General features: G+C 46.5%; 1 protein-coding gene across 2 annotated transcripts in view; it reads right to left on the reverse strand.

The window, feature by feature from the left end:
- The window catches only part of LOC149451927 (rho family-interacting cell polarization regulator 1-like), a 1,274,165-nt gene that overhangs the window by 1,020,610 nt on the left and 230,774 nt on the right, over positions 1–22,781 (reverse strand). The gene's annotated exons all lie outside the window — the stretch shown is intronic.

The following is a 22,781-nucleotide window of genomic DNA, read 5'->3' on the forward strand; positions in this document are numbered from 1 at the left end:
CTGCAACCGGTATGGAAGCAGATGTAGAGCCCTAGGAGTGAGACGCAAGCTTGGCTGGTAACCACATCAACGAGTTCCTGCGAATGCTTTGTCAAGATATATACAGTTGTGTTCAAAATAATAGCAGTCAGACATCACTAACCTGATCAATCACTGTTTTTGGTAGAAATTATATTTCTACATGGCAAATAATTTAGTAGCAGGTGTAGTAGAGTAATAGAAATCCAACAGACCCAACAGGCATGACATGCATGCTGCTGATTCTGTGTCATTGAATCACTAATCGAAAGGGGCATGTTCAAAATAATAGCAGTGTTGAGTTCTATTAGTGAGGTCATTCATTCTTTGAAAAACAGGTGGTAATTATTGCCCTTATTTAAGGAAGGAATGCAGCAAATGTTGTATATGCTGGTTACAGTGCATTTCTCTCTGAAATTCTGAGGAAAATAGGTCGTTCCAGACATTGTTCAGATGAACAGTGTACTTGATTAAAAAGTTGATTGGAGAGGGGAAAACATATAAAGAAGTGCAGAAAACGATAGGCTGCTCAGCTAAAATGATCGCAAATACTTTAAAATGGCAATCAAAACCTGAAAGACGTGGAAGAAAGCGAAAATCTTTTTCTTTGAACAGTCTAATATTCACTTTTCTTCAATTTTTTTGGAGGAACAACAAAAATTAATATATTTTTCTTCATGTTTTGATTTGGAATAGAATGTGTAGTGTTCTCAATGCATTTGTGTGTATGGAAATAAAAGCTATTAGAAGGATTTTGAGCTTTATTCACTTTTTTCAACACACTGCTATTATTTTGAACACAACTGTATATTCAAATATCAATTTTTTTATTATCGCAAAAAAGGATCTTGGTATATGAACTAGGAGCATGTGAAATTTATGCAACATTTTTGGGACTATCACCATCTTAACCAGATTAATATGCCTGATCCAGGAGACCCTACCCCTTGAAATTCTTCACAATTCTTCCTTTATTTCTTTTATTAATGGAATATAATTTACCTGGTATATATTTTTTATTGAGGGGGTTAACTTTATTCCCAGATAACCTAGTTCCTTCTCCGTCCATGTAAATGGAAAGTCTTTTTGTAGGATCTGCTTCTCTTTCTTTGAAATATTAAAATTCAAAATCTCTGATTTTGTAGGATTTATTTTTAAACTTGAGTGCCCACCAAACTGTTTTAATTACCCCATTAGGTTAGGTAGCGTTAATCTGGGGTTCACAATATAACACAGCATGTCATCTGCGTACGCTGCCACTTTGTGATCCACCTCTCCTATTTTAATTCCTCTAATATCTACATTCTTTCTTACTGTCGCCAAAGAGGTTCCAGGGATATAACAAATAGCAACGGGGATAATCAACATCCCTGTCTAGTGCCAAAGCTCCTTTGTCCACTTTAACATCCTTGTCCCTATTCTAAAAGCCTCTAGCGTGTTTATCATAAATCCACAGTCCACCCTGTCAAAAGCTTTTTCAGCGACAATCGACAGGATGATTGTTGGCAGTTTTTCTCTCCTTGCTTTTTGTAAGAGTGTAATATTCATTTTTAATATCTAAATTTTAATCTGATCTCTAGAAAGTTATGATATATGCCTGGCCAGAATATATATCCTCTAATTGGATGTGAATGGTAAGGTTTTGAGCTAAGTAATGACAGATGTGAATTATTGTGTCTGGAGTTGGTAACTTTAGAAAGGTAGTTTTAGACCAAATGATTGATGGTTTTAAGTTTATATTTTCTTAAAGTAGTCCTATGTAATGTATACCTTGTTATGATTTCATTTATTAGTTTGAGAGCTTATGTTTTTCTTCAACAATCACATGTGTCTGGACAGCTCAATTTTGCTGTGTAACACAAGACTCCAGTTGTTACCTCCTCCTGACTTCGTTTTCAGTCATGTCAATTAGCCTGGCTGAAGTTATAGGAACACATGTAACATATATCTAATTAGGGTGGGAGGTGAAAAGGGAGTGGTTAATGAGCCCGCGGTTTTTGAAACAACAGAAAGCTTTTTAAGCTGAAAGGCAAATGGGTTTAGTCACCATTTCAGCTCACACTGGACAAAGCACACACACAGACACACACGCACACATACTTTAACAAAAAGAAACTACATATTTTTATTTCATCCAAGAAACAAACAACTTATATCTCTTACTTTTATTTTAATTTAAGCTACATTTCTTTTTGTATCTGAAATAGTTATTTTTGTATTGACTTTGTATCTTTTGTGTGTGATCAAATAAAGTCACACTTATTTTTCTTAGCTCACTCTAGAAAGGATTTATTCCTACAATCACCTAAAGACACAAGAATAATAAGAAAGTTTTTCATAACTCTAGAATTCCAGCAAAGAGAAGCAGTGTTCTTAGGTCAATATCCCTTCCTTCTCTGTTTGGGATAAAACCCACCTGATCTAAATGTATCCATTCCGGCATCAACTCATTTAACCTGGTTGCTAATAATTTCGTAGAGTTTTGTGTCTGTATTTAATAATACTATGGGTCTATAACTGGCACATTGTGAGCAATCCTTCCCCTCTTTAAGAATGATTGTTATATATGCTTGGAGCAATTCTTCTCTTATTCCCATTCCTTCTCCCAGGGCATTCAAATATATACAGAGTTTAGGGGTCAATAGATCTTTAACTAGTTGCCGACTGCAGATAGCCGAATGACGGCTACACTGCGGCTGACCAGTTCTGGGTGGGCGTCATATGACGTCCTCCCAGAATGCGCACTCCTGCACACCCCCGCTGATCACATGATGTGGTAAAAGGCCGATCACAGCGGCTTTTTACCATGTGATCAGCCGTGTCAAATGACACGCTGATCACAGAAAAATGCAATTGCCGGTTCTCAGCTGCACTTTCCTTACGCTGTCAGAGCGTGAGGAAAGTACTGCCGAGAACTGGCAGTTGTCAGAGCAGGGATCGGCACAGATTATCAGGACACTGATGATCAGTGCCCTGATGATTGGTGCCCAGCAGTGCCACCCACCAGTTCCGCCCACCTGTGCCCATCAGTGCTGCCTACAAGTGCCCAGCAGTGCCACCCACCTGTGCCCAGCAGTGCCACCCAGCAGTGCCATCCACCTGTGCCACACACCTGTGTCCAACAGTGCCACCTACCTGTGCCCAGCAGTGCCACCCACCTGTGCCCACCAGTGCAGCCCAGCAGTGCTGCCAGTCAGTGCCACCAGTCAGTGCACAGCGGTTGTGCCAGTCAGTGCCCAGCAGTTGCGCCAGTCAATGCCTAGCAGTGCCGCCGGTCAGTGCCCAGCAGTGACGCCAGTCAGTGCCGCCTATCAATGTTGTCTATCAGTACCCATCATCAGTGCCGACTATCAGTGCCGACTATCCGTGCCACCTCATTAGTGCTGCCTATTAGTGCCGCCTATCAGTGCCGCCTATGAGTGTCCATCAGTGCTGCCTCATCAACGCACATCAGTGAAGGAGAAAAATTACCTGTTTGCAACATTTTATAACAGAAACAAAGAAACTTTTTTTTTAATTTTTTGGTTTATAGTGCAAAAAGTAAAACACCCAGCAGCGATTAAATACCACCAAATGAAAGCTCTATTTGTGAGAAAAAAAATGATAAAAATTTCATATGAGTACAATCTTGAATGATCACACAATTGTCAATCAAAGTGCGACAGTGCTGAAAGCTGAAAATTGGCCTGGTAAAGAAGGGGATATAAGTGCCCGGTAGGCAAGTGGTTAAACTTCTTAAAATACCCCACTGTGTTCCCATCAGGTCCTGGACTCTTTCCTCCTGCTGTATTCCTCAGGGCCGTACTTATTTCATCCTGGGAGATTGCTCGTTCTAGGGATGCTAACTTTTCCTCTGATATTTTTGGCAGGTCTGCTGCCGCTAGGTATTCCAACCTTTTCCCTCTCTTTTATTCCTCTGTTACCTTCTGGTTCTTGGTGTTCACATCATACTGTCAGGGCTCCAGGGTATGACCAGAGGTATGTGAACTGACGCAGGGAAACGCAGGCTTCAGATATGTTATAAACAATATAATTTATTAACACTAACAATACATAAACGCAGTCCAATACTAAAACATAACACAGTGCAAACGAACCAAACCAAACCACCCACAGATAACAATACATACAATGCAAGCGTCGTCAGGCAGGCCGGGTCAATAACAATCGGGCAGGTAGGAACAGGAGGAGCAGGCAGAGAGTAGTCAGGTCACGAGCCGGGTACAGCAACTAATGGGCAGGTAGGTACAGGGGGTCAGGCAGAGAGTGGTCGGGGTCACAAGCCAGGGATCAAACAGGAGAAGTCAGCAGAGGTCCGGATCAGGCAGGGTCAGCAACGAATCAGTCAGACAGGAACAGGAACAGGGATGCAGGTAACAAGATACAGGGGCCCATAGAAAAGCACACACCAAGGCACAGACTGCAGGTCTGGCCATCCCTTAAATACACCTGCATAATCAGCTTCAGGTGTTTGGCTGACTACAGGGTTGAGTCTCTGATTGCTGAGAGCACCCGCTGGCCAGCCCTGGTACTGCAGCCCACAAGGCAGGTGATTCCCACCATTACTGGCAAGTCCATTCCTGACAGTACCCCCCCCCTCAAGGAGCTGCCTCAGGACGCTCCAAACAGTCCTAGCTGGGCAAAATGTTCTACCGCCCGGGTCTGGTAACTGGCGGGATATCAAAGACTGGCACATCGGGCTGGACTCCGGGCAGAGGCACATCGGGCTGGACTCCGGGCAGAGGCACATCGGGCTGGACTCCGGGCAGAGGCACATCGGGCTGGACTCCGGGCAGAGGCACATCGGGCTGGACTCCGGGCAGAGGCACAGGGCCTCCAGGAGGAGCGGTAGGCACAGGGCCCCCAGGAGGAGCGGCAGGCACAGGGCCCCCAGGCGGAGCAGCGGGCGCCGGGCCCCCAGGCAGGGCGCCAGGCCCCCAGGCGGGGCGGCGGGCGCCGGGCCCCCAGGTGGAGTGGCGGGCGCCGGGCCCCCAGGCGGAGCGGCGGGCACCGGGCCCCCAGGAGGGGCGGCAGGCACCGGGCCCCCAGGCGGAGCGACAGGTCTCGGGCCCCCAGGCGGAGCAGCGGGCGCCGGACCCCCAGGCGGAGCGGCGGGCGCCGGACCCCCAGGCGGAGCGGCGGGCGCCGGACCCCCAGGCAGAGCGACAGGCATCGGGCCCCCAGGCGGGGCGGCGGGCGCCGGGCCCCCAGGCGGGGCGACGGGCACCGGGCCCCCAGGTGGGGCGACGGGCACCGGGCCCCCAGGCGGAGCGGCGGGCACCGGGTCATCAGGCACGACAGCGGGCATCGGGTCACCAGGCATCAGGTCATTTGGCTCGCCAGTGGGCACCGCGTCATCTGGCAAGGCAGTGGGCACCGAGTCACCAGGCACGACAGTGGGCTCCGAGTCAACTGGCATGACAGCGGGCACTGGGTCAGACATTGGATCGTCTGGCTGGTCAGCGGGCATCGGGTCACCAGGCATCAGGTCATTTGGCTCGACAGCGGGCACCGCGTCATCTGGCAAGGCAGTGGGCACCGAGTCACCAGGCACGACAGTGGGCTCTGAGTCAATTGGCACGACAGCGGGCACCGGGTCATCAGGTACCGGATCGTCTGGCTCGACAGCAGGCACCGGGACATCTGGCGCTGGATTGTCTGGCTCGACAGCGGGCATCAGGTCACCAGGCATGACCGCGGGCACCGGGTCATCAGGCATTGGATCGTCTGGCTCGACAGCGGGCATCGGGTCACCAGGCCTGACAGCGGGCACTGGGTCACCAGGCATCAGGTCATTTGGCTCGCCAGCGGGCACCGCGTCATCTGGCAAGGCAGTGGGCACCGAGTCACCAGGCACGACAGTGGGCTCTGAGTCACCAGGCATGACCGCGGGCACTGGGTCAGACATTGGATCGTCTGGCTCGACAGCGGGCATCGGGTCACCAGGCATCAGGTCATTTGGCTCGACAGCGGGCACCGCGTCATCTGGCAAGGCAGTGGGCACCGAGTCACCAGGCACAACAGTGGGCTCTGAGTCAATTGGTACGACAGCGGGCACCGGGTCATCAGGTACCGGATGGTCTGGCTCGACAGCAGGCACCGGGTCATCTGGCGCTGGATCGTCTGGCTCGACAGCGGGCATCGGGTCACCAGGCATGACAGCGGGCACTGGGTCATCAGGCATTGGATCGTCTGGCTCGACAGTGGGCATCGGGTCATCAGGTACCGGATCGTCTGGATCGGCAGCGGGCACCGGGTCATCTGGCGTTGGATCGTCTGGCTCGACAGCGGGCATCGGGTCACCAGGCATGACAGCAGGCACTGGGTCATCAGGTACCGGATCGTCTGGATCGACAGCAGGCACCGGGTCATCTGGCGCTGGATCGTCTGGTTCGACAGCGGGCATCGGGTCACCAGGCATGACAGCGGGCACTGGGTCATCAGGCATTGGATCGTCTGGCTCGACAGCGGGCATCGGGTCACCAGGTATGACAGCGGGCACTGGGTCATCAGGCATTGGATCGTCTGGCTCCACAGCGGGCATCGGGTCACCAGGCATGACAGCGGGCACTGGGTCATCAGGCATTGGATCGTCTGGCTCGACAGCGGGCATCGGGTCACCAGGTATGACAGCGGGCACTGGGTAATCAGGCGTGATAGGATCATCAGGCTGGATCAGTTCATCAGGCTGGGTACAGACATCAGGCTGGGTAGAGACATCAGGCTGAAGTGCGGGTGCCGAGGCACCAGGCTGAACCACGGAAGGCAGGTTCTCAGACGGCAGGCTCACCGGTTTGGATACTGGCAGGATGGTACTGGTTGGAAAGAATTTTCACTTTTTTCTGGTTTTAACTACTGGAACACTGCAAGTAAACGCAGGTCTGTAAACGAATGGAGCAGCTGAGGACAGAGAAGAGCTGGAAGATGGAACAGAGGAGGGAGCAGTTGCTACAGAGGACTTCTTTACAGGGTTAAAGAAAGGATAGGTGCAGTGAGTGGGAGCAGAGGACTGGTATGTGGTAGTTAGAGTATACTGGGCAGTCACTGGGGGTGCTGTCGGGGATGCAGGAAGAGTGCCTTGAGTGGAGAAATGATGTTGTAAGCTGACTGAGGCTGGGTGCAACAAGTCTGACCATGTCTGCAGTATGGGTTGAACAAAGCTCAGCTCACACAAAGCCTGTCTGGTCAAAGACTGCACTGCGTTTACACAATCTCTTAGTACCTGTGGTGAACATGCAGAATAACGCTCCAGAAAGTAATCCACATCATCCTCTAATAACCATACCAGGGACTCTACCTGGTCGGCACTAAATGGCGGCAAAAATTCATCCCTGCATTCGGGGGTACCAGATGAAACCAACTCAGCACAAACCTGAATCAATGGCTGCACCTCAGAGAATTCTGTGCCCTGATCTACTAGGCAATGAGCGATCCGTATACATTCTAGTAGTTGATCCCTGGGATACTCCATCAGAGTCTGATATGCATATTCTCTGTCATCAAACACTAGCAGAGATAAATACACAACCTCATCAAGATCCATCCTTCCCAGCAACAAGCCAAGATGGCTTCCCTGTGCAGCCACTTCTGGTCAGGATTGGCCTTGGTGTAATGTCAGGGCTCCAGGGTATGACCAGAGGTATGTGAACTGACGCAGGGAAACGCAGGCTTCAGATATGTTATAAACAATATAATTTACTAACACTAACAATACATAAACGCAGTGCAATACTAAAACATAACACGGTGCAAACGAACCAAACCAAACCACCCACAGATAACAATACATACAATGCAAGCGTCGTCAGGCAGGCTGGGTCAATAACAATCGGGCAGGTAGGAACAGGAGGAGCAGGCAGAGAGAAGTCAGGTCACGAGCCGGGTACAGCAACTAACGGGCAGGTAGGTACAGGGGGTCAGGCAGAAAGTGGTCGGGGTCACAAGCCAGGGATCAAACAGGAGAAGTCAGCAGAGGTCCGGATCAGGCAGGGTCAGCAACGAATCAGTCAGACAGGAACAGGAACAGGAACAGGGATGCAGGTAACAAGATACAGGGGCCCATAGAAAAGCACACAAAGCAAGGCACAGACTGCAGGTCTGGCCATCCCTTAAATACACCTGCATAATCAGCTTCAGGTGTTTGGCTGACTACAGGGTTGAGTCTCTGATTGCTGAGAGCACCCGCTGGCCAGCCCTGGTACTGCAGCCCACAAGGCAGGTGAGTCCCACCATTACTGGCAAGTCCATTCCTGACACATACAGCCTACTATAATATTTTTGGAATGTTTTCACAATATCAGTGGTGGAATATACCAGATCTCCTTTTTCGTCTTTTATTCTTTTGATATAGTTCATCAATTTCTTTCCTTCAGTCTTTTAATCAGATATTTTCCTGGTTTATTCCCCCACTGATATCTTTCCTTTGAGACTCTATTAAAAACCTTCCTTGTCTCCTGTTCCAACAGGTCCTTTAACTCTTCTCTTTAGTATGATCTTCTGATGTATCGCTGTGTCCTGTCTCTTTTTATGTTCCTGTTCTAATCTATATAACTCCTCCATCAACTTCTTTATTTTTCTCTCACGATCTTTCTTTTTTTTTGGTCCCTGCGGCTATCAAAACTCCTCTGATGTATCCCTTATGTGCCTCCCAAATAGTAGCCACAGAGACTGCCTCAGTTTCATTCAGAAGAAAATAATGCTCTATTTCATCTTTTAACCTTTTCTCAATTTCAGGTTCCTGTATAAGTGAATTATTTAATCTCGACATAGCCCTCTTATTCCCATCCCCTCCTACCTGTAGTCTTACTGTGACAGGTGCATGATCCGAGACACACATAGCTTTTATATTAGATTTAACCAAAAAGTCCAGTTGTCTATGCTTGACCATTATATAATCTAAATGTGAATACAATCTATGCACTGGAGAGAAGAAGGTATAATCTCTTTCTCTGGGATGTTTCACCCTCCATGTATCTGTTAATTGACTTTGATGTAACATCTTTTTTAACAATCCTATTTTTTTTCCTCCTCTTGGAGCATTTGAAGTCGTATCCATCCATGGATCCAAACATAAATTAAAATCACCTGCCAGGATCAGATTACCCCTCTTAAAGTCCATAATTTTCCCCAACACTCCCTGCAAGAATATTTCTGGGTTTTGATTTGGACAGTGGATGCTAACCAATGTATAGTTTTGACCCTGCATTTTCCCTCTTACAAAAAACGATCTTCTGGGTCTACTAATTTCCCCTCCACAACAAAGCCCGCACTCCTCAAGAACCCAATCGCTACTCCCTTAGCCCTCTTTATTGGTGAGTCTGCATAGTACCAGGTTGGGTAATACCTCAAATATAACTTAACATTGAATTCATATGTTAAATGTGTCTCTTTTATAAACACTACATCTACAGAATGTTGGTGGATTCCTCTATATGCCTTTAGTGGGAGAATATAAACCTTTCACATTATAGGTCATGAGATTAATCCCGCTCATACCCATTTGATGTTTCTCTTCTCATTCTTCATTTATGTTCAAAGGAAAGGGCATAAGTACAACTCAAATCATGGACCTTCCCCTGCCCCACCCATCCCACCCACCTTCCCTTACTACTCTTCCTCCCCTCCCCCCCGCCCTTACCTAACTTACTCCTAAAAAAAACCCCTGGCCTACACATTGACCTGGAATCTGATGTGAGATTCCCCCACTAGGGATTCTTATTCTGGGGTACAATTCTGAACATGCACACCTACTCTTACCCCCAGTTCTCAACATAAGCTTGAGAGCTGTTCTCCTATCTAGCCTCCTGATGCCCCACCTTCTCTGTTTTCCTACTTCCTCAATGACTCCCTGGGAATACTAGAGAAGGCAGGGGGTGGTGAGGGAGAGAAAGAGAGAGAAAAAAAAAGAGAGGGGGAATAGATGCAGGGGGGACCATAATTTACTGCCCCACCCCCACAACTCCCCATCCTCCCACCCCATCCCAAGTTCTGTCTATTTTCTCTTTTTACTGGCTGGCTGCCACATCTTTTCTCGGCCTTACGCTTTTATTTAACCCCTCTGACCATCCCTCAATATCTACATTCTTCAGTTCTAGTTTTTCACAAAAGTCACTTAGTTCTTTTGGGAATCTTAGCCTTGCCGACTTCCTATCCTTCCATCCAATCAGGCATTCTGGGAACCCCCAGTTATATCAAACTTTTTTCTCCCTCATCTGATCCAATAAGAGTTTCAATGACCTTCTTCTCACTAGTGTCTCAGATGCAATGTCTGCAAAGACCTGCAGCTTTGATTCTCCAAATCTTAATTCAGGGATCTCCTGCAGTTTTTTCCATATTCTCTCTCTGTCCTCATAATAATGGAAATAAACAAACATGTCTCTAGGGATGTCTGATGTTATTCCTGGCGGGCGTCTTAACCTGTGGACTCTCTCAATTTTCAAAGGATCTGAGGCTAATCTGCGCATTATTGGGTTAAACACTCTCCTTATTTCTTCCCTGAGGTCCTCCTCATACGCATCTTCTGGTAATCCTCGGACCCTTAGATTATTTCTTCTCTTTCTATTCTCATGATCCTCCAGCTTAAAAGAGAGCTTCCTCTGTTTCCTTCCCATCTCCTCCACCTGCTTCTCCAGATTAATGATCAGCTGAGCTTGTGTCTCCATTTTCACCTCTGCTACTTCTACTCTTGTTAACATTAGTCCTAGAGCCTTATGAAATACCGCCATTTCATTTTTCATAGAGAATTCTAGTTTTTAAAACATTTCCGCCATCTCTGTTCTTGTAGGGATTTGTGATATTGTTCTCTGTTGTTCCAAAATGTTTTGATCATTTATGTTATTGGCAATTATAGATTCGTTGATCTCGTTCCCTTCGCGTACTCCAGATGATAATCTATTCTGCTCACCATCATGTTTCCTACTTCCTTCCTGTTGTTTCTCCATGCTTTGTAGCTCAGGACTTTTTTCTTGTAATGGCATATATTTCTTTATTGTACTAGTATTTGCATTGGGTTGCGGGGTTGTTACCTCCCCCCCTTTAGTGGATCTATTCTTCATATTAACTGAGCTTAACCATAAATTGTAACTCAAAGTTCAAAGTACAGTATTGTCAAATCTAAAAGAAAAGAAAAAAAAAAGTCCCTCCTTTCCTCTCCTCTCAAAAAACTTGTACAGTCCCAGGTAGCCCAGGTAGCCTAAAGAAAGCATACATTCTTTACATCGATACTTGGCCTCTGTACTCCTCCTGTTCCTTGTTCTTCCAACCACCAAGCCCCACTACTCAGGTGTACATTTACAGATGCAAATAACAGAGACAGTGGAAATTTGTATCTCCAGCCATTGCCCATGGCAACTCACCATCACCCTCTGTATGCTTTCTCTGTCCAAATATGAGACTTGTGTCCCGATTCATATCCTGAGGGGAGTCTGGGCAGTTACTTAGGGTGCCTTGTATTTGGCTTAGTTGGCGCAGCCCCGTGTGTGCAGTCCGTCCTGGGGTCCTTCCATGCTCAATCCTTCAGGCACATCCTCCTTCCAACTCTCTTCACGCTCCTCCAGCCTTCAGGGAGCACCTCTGTCGGCGAGCGCCAGATTCGCCAACCCCACGCTGCCACAGTACTGCCCTTTTCACCGGGCTCGCCACTACCGCCAGCCACCGACCCGAACAGGTAGGCTCACGGGGGTACCATCCAGGGGAGTCCAGCACAGCCCAGATCTCCTATGCTCAGCAGCCTCCTGGCGCCATGTAGATTTAGTAGGAATTTAGCAGGAGTTTTGTAAGTTTTGTAATATTTATGCGACTATTATGGGACCTAAAAAATCGGTAGCACCTTTTTAAATTCTACTCGTCCTTTGCTTTCAGTGAATGTATGGTTTAGGACAGTGGCTCTCAACCTTCCAAATGCCACGACCCTTTAATACAGTTCCTCATGTTGTGGTGACCCCCAACCATAAAATTATTTTCATTGCTACTTCATAACTGTAATTTTGCAGTGGGAGGAGTAGTGCCACATCATTGGTGTCAGTGGGAGGAGTAGTGCCACATCACTGATGTCAGTGGGAGGAATAGTGTCCCATTGTTGGTATCAGTGGGAGGAATAGTGCCCCATCATTGGTGTCAGTGGGAGGAATAGTGCCACATTATTTGTGTCAGTGGGAGGAAATAGTGCCCCATCATTGGTATTAGTGACACCAATGATGGGGCACTATTCCTCCCACTGACACCAATGATACTTACCTTGCTGACCCCTGCTCCAGCCTGGGCTCGCTCCCTCCCTCTCCCATCTACAGCCAGCATACCTGGCTGCAGCAGCACCATCTGCACAGTACAGACACTTACCGGTCAGCTGTCTTCCTTCTCCGGCCGCTCTCCTCTTCACTCGCTCCGGCAGATCCCTCACTCGATCTTCTTTGATCTTTGTGCTGCCGCTCGGCTCCTCCTCTCCAAGCTCCACCTCCTCGCCGGTGATTGGCCGCCTGTGTGCCTCTCCTGAGCTACAGTTCTGGCGGCCAATCACCGGTGAGGAGGCGGAGCTGTTGAGTGATCCCACGGGTGTGGCTAGATGACAGGGGCGGCATGTCATCCTACCCACACATCGCGGTCCAGGGAAATGTGGGCCTATCTGCATATGGGCGGATAGAGGAGCAGTGTCTTGGTTCCTAAGACCATCGGAAATATGTGTTTCCCGATGGTCTTAAGTGACCCCTGTGAAAGGGTTGTTCGACCCCCAAAGGGGTCGCGACCCACAGGTTGAGAACCGCTGGTTTAGGAGGTCTATTACAAACTCTGAAAGCTGTATTGTAAAAAATAAAACATTCAAAAATTACAAAATGGTTTGGCCATCTGAGTTTAAAAGTAGAGTGCAGGGCCTTGCAGCAAAAGGGTTAAAGCCATTAGATGTCCAAGAAAATCTGACATGGTTGCAGAAAAATCTGCCTTAGTCAGATAGACTGCTTATTGTGTATCTGTGAGAGAACTAGAATCAGATGCAGAGAACAATGTTAAAAGAGAAATGTGGGAAATGAAAATAACAAACAATCATACTCACCTAGCTGGCTGTCTCCTGCCGCCTGTACACCATGAACTGAGCAAAGTCCATGTTCACTCAGTTCTCAGCTCTGCTCTGTCAGTTGCCACTCTGTGCTCTGACCCTCCATTGGCTGTTGAGGGGGAGGGAGTGGCTGTTTCAGGCTCTCAGCAATGTGCCAAGAGGTTGAGCCAGCTGCTGCTAAGGCATCTGGGCAGATTCTGACATTGTTGCCTGGACTGGCTCTGTGGGTCAAAAGAGCTTTGGCCATATGTTTCCTTTAAAATAGGGTCCTGGTCCGCTGCAAGGGCAGTATTGTCAGTCTGATCGAGTGTTTTGCAAATCTTCTGCAGTAGTGTGTTGGGACACTGAGCTTTTACAAATGTGGTAAAATGCAGCTTGGCGGTTTTTAAAAAATTTTTTGCCATTCACAAAAAAACACTTCTAAAACACTGCATGTGCTATTTTTCCAGTATATCCCATGAAACCATGCAGTATTTTATCTCATGTGATATCCAGTGGGATGGATACTGTGGAGAAAGATTAGAACCCCTACCAGTTTTTATTGCTAATAAAGAGGTAAAATGGTTTAAACAATGGAAATATGCCAACTCACTAAGTCAGTGCTGTCGCTGCAGCAAATGCATTAATATAAGAAAAAAGGTGACTGAAATACCAGTCAAAAGGAAGCTGCTTTCACAGGACACACATAGTGTATCAAAAACAACTAAGTTCAAGTAAGTAAATGCAAAATATTTTTATAAATGTCAAGTAGTTGATGAAAATAATATTTAAAAAATCACATACATACGGTATATAAATACCCTTCTTCCGCTAATAAAATAGACAATGTTGTCTTTTACTGATGGAAGATGGGTATTTATATGTGTGTAATTTTTGATACTGTTTTTATTGAATAGTTTACATTTATAAAGATATTTTGTATTTACTTAATTAGAACACCTGTCTGCTCTCAATGCTGTCTGTGCCCTCATTAGGGAGATTCACCCTCTCTATTTGTCTTGTTTACCATTATTGAAATTACAAGAAAATCCCAAAATTTGGGTTATCCCCCGAAATTTAATAGAGGGGAAATCGTCTGATGGGGACACTAGTTCTGTTGACCTGAGGGACACCAAGGGATTCCCTTAATTTGCAGGGATTTCCTCTCATTTCTTGTTTTGGCATTGAGACAGGAAATGAAAGTAAATTTCCCCAATTGGACACAGATGGTAAAAAAAAAAAGGAAAACCTGACAGGGGTTCTAACCCTCCTTTATTCTATCCAAAATGAAAAAGAAAGTTTTGCCTTTAGTTACACTTTCATGCAGCCTTTCTCAACCTTTTCACCAAGGAATCCTAGAAATAACTTTCCATTCTCAGGAAAGGCCTGCTAAAATATACTATATCTACAACTCATGATATAGTATATGGTGATGGCCAGTGGGAAGAATGTTCCTTACACATGTGGTCACTGAGAAGAATTACCTCCTTACAGATACCTAAATAGATCAATTGTGTTAGTAGGAACTTGTCAGTGGGAATATAGCTCTACAAATAATTGTTAAAAAGTAAATTAACCCCACTACAAATGACACACTGTGTGTTCTAACAAGGGATTAGACCAGGGGTGTCAAACTGGTGGCCCTCCAGCTGTTGCAAAACTACAAGTTCCGTCATGCCTTTGGGAGTCATGCTTATAGCTGTCAATCTTGCAATGCTAATGGGACTTGTAGTGTGATGGATTTGGTAAAATGCCTATTCTGTTTCCTGTTTAAAATATACATTTTATATATATATTTACTTTATACTTTTTCATATTTCTAAATATATGTGTTGTGCGTATATATTTTGTCTGCTGGGCTTTGCAGTCCTCCTTAACTTGTTTGTTCAGAGCGATGTTCTCAACCCCTCCCTTCGTACTGAGAGGACCTTATACTTGGGCTATGAGTATGTGATGGGGAGTGAAAAGATAACAGGCAAGAAGCAAGCTTCAAGTTTCTGCATTTCTCCCATATTTCAGCCAAGCAAAATGTGCCTTTTAGAATGTGACTGTATTTACGTAATAGTGACGTATACTCTATTGTTTTCTATGTATAAAAGGTTAAGCACTGCCCTGCAATAAACAGAGATTATGTGAAAGTGGTTGTACTGGACATTTGTCCGTGTAATTATTTACCGGCGTGCACGCAATCCATATCTCAAAATTAGGAGCAGCAGCAGACATTCAACCCTGAGCTCAATTGTGGTTCCCAAAACCTTTTTATCTGGCTGCCCAACGCGGGGCCCCAGGTTCTGACAGACAGAAGACCGCGCGAGGGACTGAGCGGTTGGCCGGGACAGAACAAAAGGGCCTGCGCGACCCTAAGTACGGTAGGTACTTTTTATACTTACCACTGTACGATTTGTTTCTGTCCAGTCTGGCTGCCAGTTTTGTCGGCTTCCGGAGGGCATCGAGAGGCAGGTAATTTTTATTCCTCGCCTGGGGCAGTTTAACAAACCTGTCACTGGATCTCTGCTGACTGTGTATTTGTTCAGTGTCTGTCGTCCTGAGCGACTGTGATGACTCAGTAGACTGAAAGATAAGTTGTAATAGAGTGTCCTGACTAGGTGAGCTGTTGGCCCCTGGAAGACGGAACCTTGCAACAAGCGTCTATGGACGGTGACTTGGGGTTGACAGTGTAGGAGACCCCTGAGGGTTTAGTTCAGCTGCTGAGGCTTCACGGTGCGAGGGGCGGCAGGTGTAATGTCCTGTTCTGAGTGTATTTGTGGATTACTGTTTGTTCTGAGATAGAGCAGAAAGCAGCGGAGGAGGGATATTAACCTATTAGTTGCTCGCGCTGCTTCTGAAACCATTAGCTGAGACTACGGTGAAAGAACAGAACAGAGTGAGAAGAGTTTGGATACGAGTTGGGTGACACAGAGAGAGGGAGGGAAGATGGGTCAAAAGACAGCCAAGCCAGAAAGGATTGCTAGCATGTGATATTGTGAAGAGGAGAGAAGGAAGTGAAGCAGTTAAAAAGTTATCTAAAGTAGCAAAAGTTTGTGAACTCAAGGTCAGCGTTGCGCGATTGCAGTGGGAGGACTGGTGTAAATTATTGAAGGAACAGAGAGGAATTTTATGTGATAAAGGTTTGCGGAATGTGGCAGAAGTACAGAACTGCAAAAGTGTTACATAAAGAAGGATGATTGGAAGAAATTCAAGAAAATGGCGATTGTACATTGTATGTGTATTACAAGATTGAAAATGGAAGTGTGCTAAAACCACCGCCCTATGTTGGAATGTGAGGCGGAGGAGGGGAGGGACAGCCCTGCCCTTCGTCTAACGCCTACTTTATTCCCACCAGCCCAGCCCTGCCCAGTACACTTCCCACTAGCAGCCATATTGCTGCACCTGCATTGTCACTTCCTGTCCAGTCCAGTGCACTTCCGCCTGGCGGCCATCTTGGCACACCCGGAAGGCCCAATCAAGGCATATACCCAGTTCTCCCGGTTCTAAACCAGGATGGTTCCTACCACACTCCCCTATTCTTGGAGGACTCCTCTGCCTTGCGCTCTTTACCCCTCATGATGACATTACATGAAGCAATAACACCAGGTGCAATACCACAGGAAGTACTTGATAGAATCCCTACATGCTTATGGTCCACAGGACCCGAAGACATTGGTCACTTGAAGGTGCCACCGGTTTCAGTCAAGCTCAAAGAGGGCGCATCATTGCCCTAAAAGCCACAATATCCACTCAAACTGGCGCAGTCAGAAGCTATATCTAAACATGTAGTTGCTCTAGTCCAGAACGGAGCCTTGGTCCCCTGCACCTCATCGTGTAATACACCCCTATTTCCTGTCAAGAAGAATACACCAAAGGGGGAACCAGACAGGTACAGAATGGTGCAGGATCTGCGAGCAGTTAACGAAGCCACGGTGTTGGATACTCCAATTGTGCCAAATCCACATACCTTATTATCGGGTGTATCTCCAGAGGCTGAGTATTTCACAGTGGTGGACCTGGCCAATGCCTTCTTCAGTGTGCCTCTTGCCCAAGATAGCCAGTACCTTTTCGTTTTCACCCATGAGGACTGATAGTACATCTGAACAGTTGTGCCACAAGAAACTCAAAATTCACCCAGTCAATTTGCTCAGGCAATGGCAGGGATCTTAAGCACGTGGCAGGCAGAGAATCCTACTGTGACCCTGCTCTAATACGTCAATGACTTTTTGCTGTGTGCCGATACCCTGCCCTTAGCAGGGGAAGCATCTGAAAAGCTGCTTCGGTACTTGGCCGAACAAGGCTGCAAGGCCTCCAAAGACAAACTACAATGGTGTTCCAAGAAAGTCACCTTTTTGGGCCACTGTATTTCCAAGGGCACAAGACTTATTACACCGGACCGTGTAGCTGCAATCCAGGATATTCCCCAACCTAAAGCAACTAAACAACTGCATGCCTTTCTTATATCCTACTGCAGAGCATGGATCCCTGATGCATCGGTCCTCATGCAACCACTCTATGATGCTCTCAAGTCTGTGCCATTTACCTTGTCAAGTGAGGCCCTGGACAATTTTATTCTGCTGAAGCAAGCAATATCCACCGCTCCTGCCTTGGGACTTCCAGATTATGAGAAACCTTTCAAACTGTTTGTGTCAGAAAAGCAAGGCCACGCCACAGGGGTCCTAACTCAAGTATATGGAGGGCAGACCAAACCCATTGGACCCTGTAGCTAGGGGTGGCCCTTCCTGTCTCAGAGCTGTCTTCACTGCTCAAGCACTGTTGGACAAAACTTCAGACCTCGTTTTAGCACACCCCCTGCTTCTTCTGGCACCGCATGACATTGCTGCCATCCTGAATCAGGTACAACCCCGACACCTGTCCATGGCCAGACATCTATGGTTGCAAATCTCCCTCCTCATTCCTGACAATGTGACCCTCCAAAGGTGTCTCACCCTCAACCCGGCCACCCTTCTGCCATTTTTCGAGGGGGGAGAAGAAGGTGAAGGAGACCCCTGCACTACTGCCTCGAAATGATGCGCATGGAAACCACACATCTCCTTACAGTGAGTGAAATTCCTCTGGAAAACCCTGACTACACACTTTTTGTGGATGGCTCCAGATATGTAGATGAAGGAGGCAAGTACCACACAGGTTATGCTGTGACCTTGGAATTTGAAATTCTACAAGCAGGAGCATTACCACCAACTTTATCTGCCCAGGAAGCAAGAGCTTCAAGCCCTCACTACAGCGTGTAAGATGGCAGAAGGTAAAAGAGCCAATATTTACACAGACTCAAGGTACGCCTTTGGAGTAGCTCATGACTTCGGTATCATCTGGAAAGCCAGAGGGTTTCTGACAGCGGCTGGAACACCGGTGAAACACGGCCCAGCCATCAAGGATTTAATGGATGCATTGCTCCTGCCTGACCAAGTGGCTGTCCTGAAGGTTAAAGCACATGGTAAACTGAATTCTCAAGAGGCCAGAGGGAACCACTTGGCGGATATAGCTGCCAAAGAAGCAGCGGAAAAACCAAAGAAAAACAGCCGAGGTGGCCGAAGAGGAGAGTGAGACCTCAGCACAGATGCTTTTGGCAGTGCATGTGCCATCTGACAAGCAGTACCTGATCTCTATGCAAATGGATGCTTTTACAGAAGAAAGGCTGGAATGGATTGATAAAGGAGCAGACTACGATGGAGAATTGTATTCGATGAAAGGAAAAACTTGTTTACCAAAACATATGTATTCAGCAGTTGTCCAATGGGCACATGGACATGCACATCTCTCTAAGAACTTAATGAATTCACTGATCAGCAAGTATCACTAGGTTCCAGGGATAACCACCTTAACCAGAAATTACTGCACCTCATGTGTAGTATGTGCAAAATGCAACCTGGGGAGGACAGAAAAGACAACGCAGAAACATCTGGCAAAACCCCTCTATCCATTCCAGAGGGTACAGATTGATTATATACAGATGCCAAAAAGTGGCTGATATGAATATGCCCTAGTGGTGGTGGACATGTTCTCTGGTTGGCCGGAAGCCTATGCTATTACAAATATGACAGCCAAGACCACGGCTAAGAAACTACTGAGTGAGGTAGTCTGTAGATTTGGGGTCCCAGAGGTGATAGAGATTGATCAGGGTCCAGCCTTCATAGCAACCCTTATAAAAGAGATTTGGACAGCACTGGGGGTCGAGTTGGCCCTACACACCCCATATCACCCTCAAAGCAGTGGGAAGGTAGAAAGGATGAATGGGACTCTAAAAAACAGGATGCTAAAGATGGCCCAAGAGACTAACATGAGTTGGCCAGACAGTCTGCCTATTGCCCTATTTAGTGTCAGATACACACCAAGGGGAGAACACTCCCTATCCCCTTATGAGATTTTGTTTAGCTCAGCCCCCAGACTTGGTTGTTATTTTCCAGAACAGTTGCAATTACAATCTGATGTGTTCTTTTTCTTATGAAAAATCCTTTTTCTTATGAGTCTGACAAAGGCTCAACAGCTGGCTATCACTGAAATAGGTGACACCACTATATTTTGGTACAACTCATCCAACACTCATGTAGCTATTTTCACCTTTGATTTCTGTAGTATAGATCCCATGTGGTGCTATGACCGTGATCCATATGATCTTGACACAACGAGCATGTTCCGATAGTAGTGATCAGGTATACATATGTGTCATGGATGATTACTGGGGACCAAAAGATTAGAACCAGATTGGAAGGGACTGGTGAGTATGCTCTTGCAAAGGTCATTATGCCTCTCCATATCCTAACAGAAGATACCCCTGACACACACACTGACTCAGCATCTAGTCACAGGAGGAAGAGGACAGTTCCCTCTGGCCCACATGTTTATATAAATGCATTGGAGTCCCAAGGGGGTGTCTAATGAGTTTAAAGCCAGAGACCAAGTAAAAGCAGGCTTTGAATACCTGATTCCCATGATAACTGTACTAATAATTCTGATTCTCCTGGCCCTGGTTGTATGCTGTGTTATACCATGTGTGAGGAAATTGATGAGCAAAGCTGTAGACAACAGTACACCTACCTTCCTGAACCAGAAGCAAGAGGATCTCCATATGATAGATGAAGAAAAATGTTATACCCCATTATGGTCCCTCCCCGCCAACAGTAATCTCACAATTTTGTAGGGATAGCATCTGACTTCCTTATGTACAAAGTCTGTGGCAAGGGGGGTGATGAAATAATCATCTGTCTATTCACTACCGGACATTTCCACCAGATATGGAGCATAGTGCCCTCTTGTCTGCATTGTTGGAAGCAATTAGGTGATACTGATGGATAGATTTTAGCAAGTTGTATAGGAACTAGATACCAGCAAAGTAGTGTTTTGTAATTGGATTTGATAAGAGCAGTATTAATCAAAATCTTTGATAGAGTATGGGCTGCATTCCGCCAAGTGTCCAGGTCCAGTGAGCTTGTCAGGGCCTGGACTTGAACCTGGGACTTCTACTGTGTCAGGCAGTAACTCTACTCACTGAGCTACCTAGGATGCTGGACAACACTTTGCCTCATCTATTGGATAATCCTGCCTTGTGCCTTGTTTGCTCTTGAACCTTGAACTCCTTGCTCCTCCCATGAACTTCCTATATAAGCCATGTCCTTGGACTTCCTCCTTGCCAGATTATTGTGCCTTTCCAGCCAATATCCTGCTACTGTTCCTGCTGCTGTCTACACCTCCGCTACTGACCTTTGGCTTGTTCCTGACCACGATTGATCTGCTACCATTTGTGACCGACCCTTGGCTTGTGACCGACTCTGCTTTCGTCTGATCCCTAACCTGTTGATCCGCTATTGGTTCCCAGTCTGCTCATTCCCTGGTGGGGTGATCCTGAGATCTGCGACCTGGTATTAACACGCAGCCCAATCCATCTCCACCATTAGGAGCTCTGGTGAATACCGGTTAATACTTAGACCCCGCACCTCAGGTGAGCCTGCGTCATTCCCAGGGGGATCCGCTGGTGTACCTATCCTGCTGGTTCCAGGTAAGCCTTTTACTGCTATAGCAACTGGTCTCTGAACCTGACCTTACACCGTGACAGAATAATCTGGCCCACACATGGAGGCCGCTATAGCAAATGCCATGGCTCCTGTCAGGCAGCAAATTTCAGAGCTACAAGAGTTTGGTATTACCTACCAAAAGAAATTTGCTGAACTGCAAAGTGTAGTAGAGGGGCAACAGGAAGAGATCCATGCTCTGCAGACACAATTGCTGGACATGTGCTCCCGCGATGTTGCTAATACACGCATGCCTCTGCCACTCAAGTTCAATGGAGACCGCCGCCACTACAGGGGTTTCCTTAAGCAATGCCGCATTTATTTCCAGATGCAACCTGCTGCATTTAATACTGAGAGGCAGAAGGTATTGTTTGTTATAAACCTCCTAACTGAGGAAGCCCTAGCTTGGGCCTCTCCCTATATAGAGCAAATCAATGCAATGTTAAACAGTTTTGCGACTTTTGTGACTGCAATGAACCAGGTCTTTGATGATCCCAACCGCTGCGCTACCGCTGAAGCAAAGCTGCATAGTTTGAGGCAGGGTAGACGCCCTGTTGCGGAGTATACAACTGAATTTCGACGCTGGATCTCAGACACCACCTGGAACCCAGCAGCGCAAAAGAGTCAGTTCCGGCAGGGGCTCTCTGAACAGGTGAAGGATGAACTCGCCAGAGGAGAGCCTCCTAACGATCTTGAGGAGTTCATCCAATTATGCATTCGGATTGACCAGAGACTGACAGAAAGAAGAAAGGAGAGATTGGGAAGTAATGGTGGCATGCGTTTTTCTGCTAATCAGTTCAGTCAGAAGGATTTAAACATTTCTTCAGATTATAACACACCTGAACCTATGCAAGTAGATACTGTTAAAAGATCAATTTCTACTCAAGAGAAGGAGAGAAGACGTTTGGAGAATTTATGTTTATACTGTGGGGACTCTGGGCATTACGCAGTCAATTGTCCTAATAAAGTCAAAAGAACAATTGCTGCGACTGATGTTATCCTGCCTGAACGCATAAATTCAATTACCCAGTCTATCTCCCCATTGATCGATGAAGAAAATAAAGTTGGTCCTAAACAGTCTCATTTTGTTGTCCCTATCAAACTTTTTACTGAGGGCCATGAAATTCCTTGTGCTGCTATGCTGGACTCTGGGGCTGGGGGAAACTTTATGGACATAGAGTTTGCCCACAATAATAATATTCTCAGGAGAAACAAATCTGCCCCTATTGATATGGAGACAGTTGATGGTTCACCTTTATCATCAGGACCAGTTACTCATGAAACAGTTCCTCTAGTACTCCAATTTCAGGCTGACCATTTTGAGACCATCAGTTTTCAGCTGATTACATCACCTAAATTTCCTGTCATCCTGGGCATCCCTTGGTTTACTACCCATAATCCCTTCATCAACTGGGGAGCACGGACCATAAATTTTACATCCCCCCATTGTGAGGAACATTGTAGGAAACCATGTGCTACAAGTTGTCTACCAATCAGGAAATCACAGGCTGATATGGTAACTACACAGTCATATGACAATCTGCCTCCACAATACCATGAGTTTCGAGACGTCTGTGATAAGAAAAATGCGGATCAACTACCTCCTCATCGTCCATATGATTGTCCCATTGAACTGCTTCCAGGAGCAGAAATACCATTCAGCCGCATTTTCAATTTATCAGAACCTGAGTTAAAGGTGCTAAGGGAGTGGCTTGATGAGA

This window comes from Staurois parvus, unplaced genomic scaffold (genome assembly GCF_062004578.1).
Source record: "Staurois parvus isolate SC_StPar_1 unplaced genomic scaffold, SC_StPar_1.0 ptg000505l, whole genome shotgun sequence".
Taxonomy (NCBI): Eukaryota; Metazoa; Chordata; class Amphibia; order Anura; family Ranidae; genus Staurois; species Staurois parvus.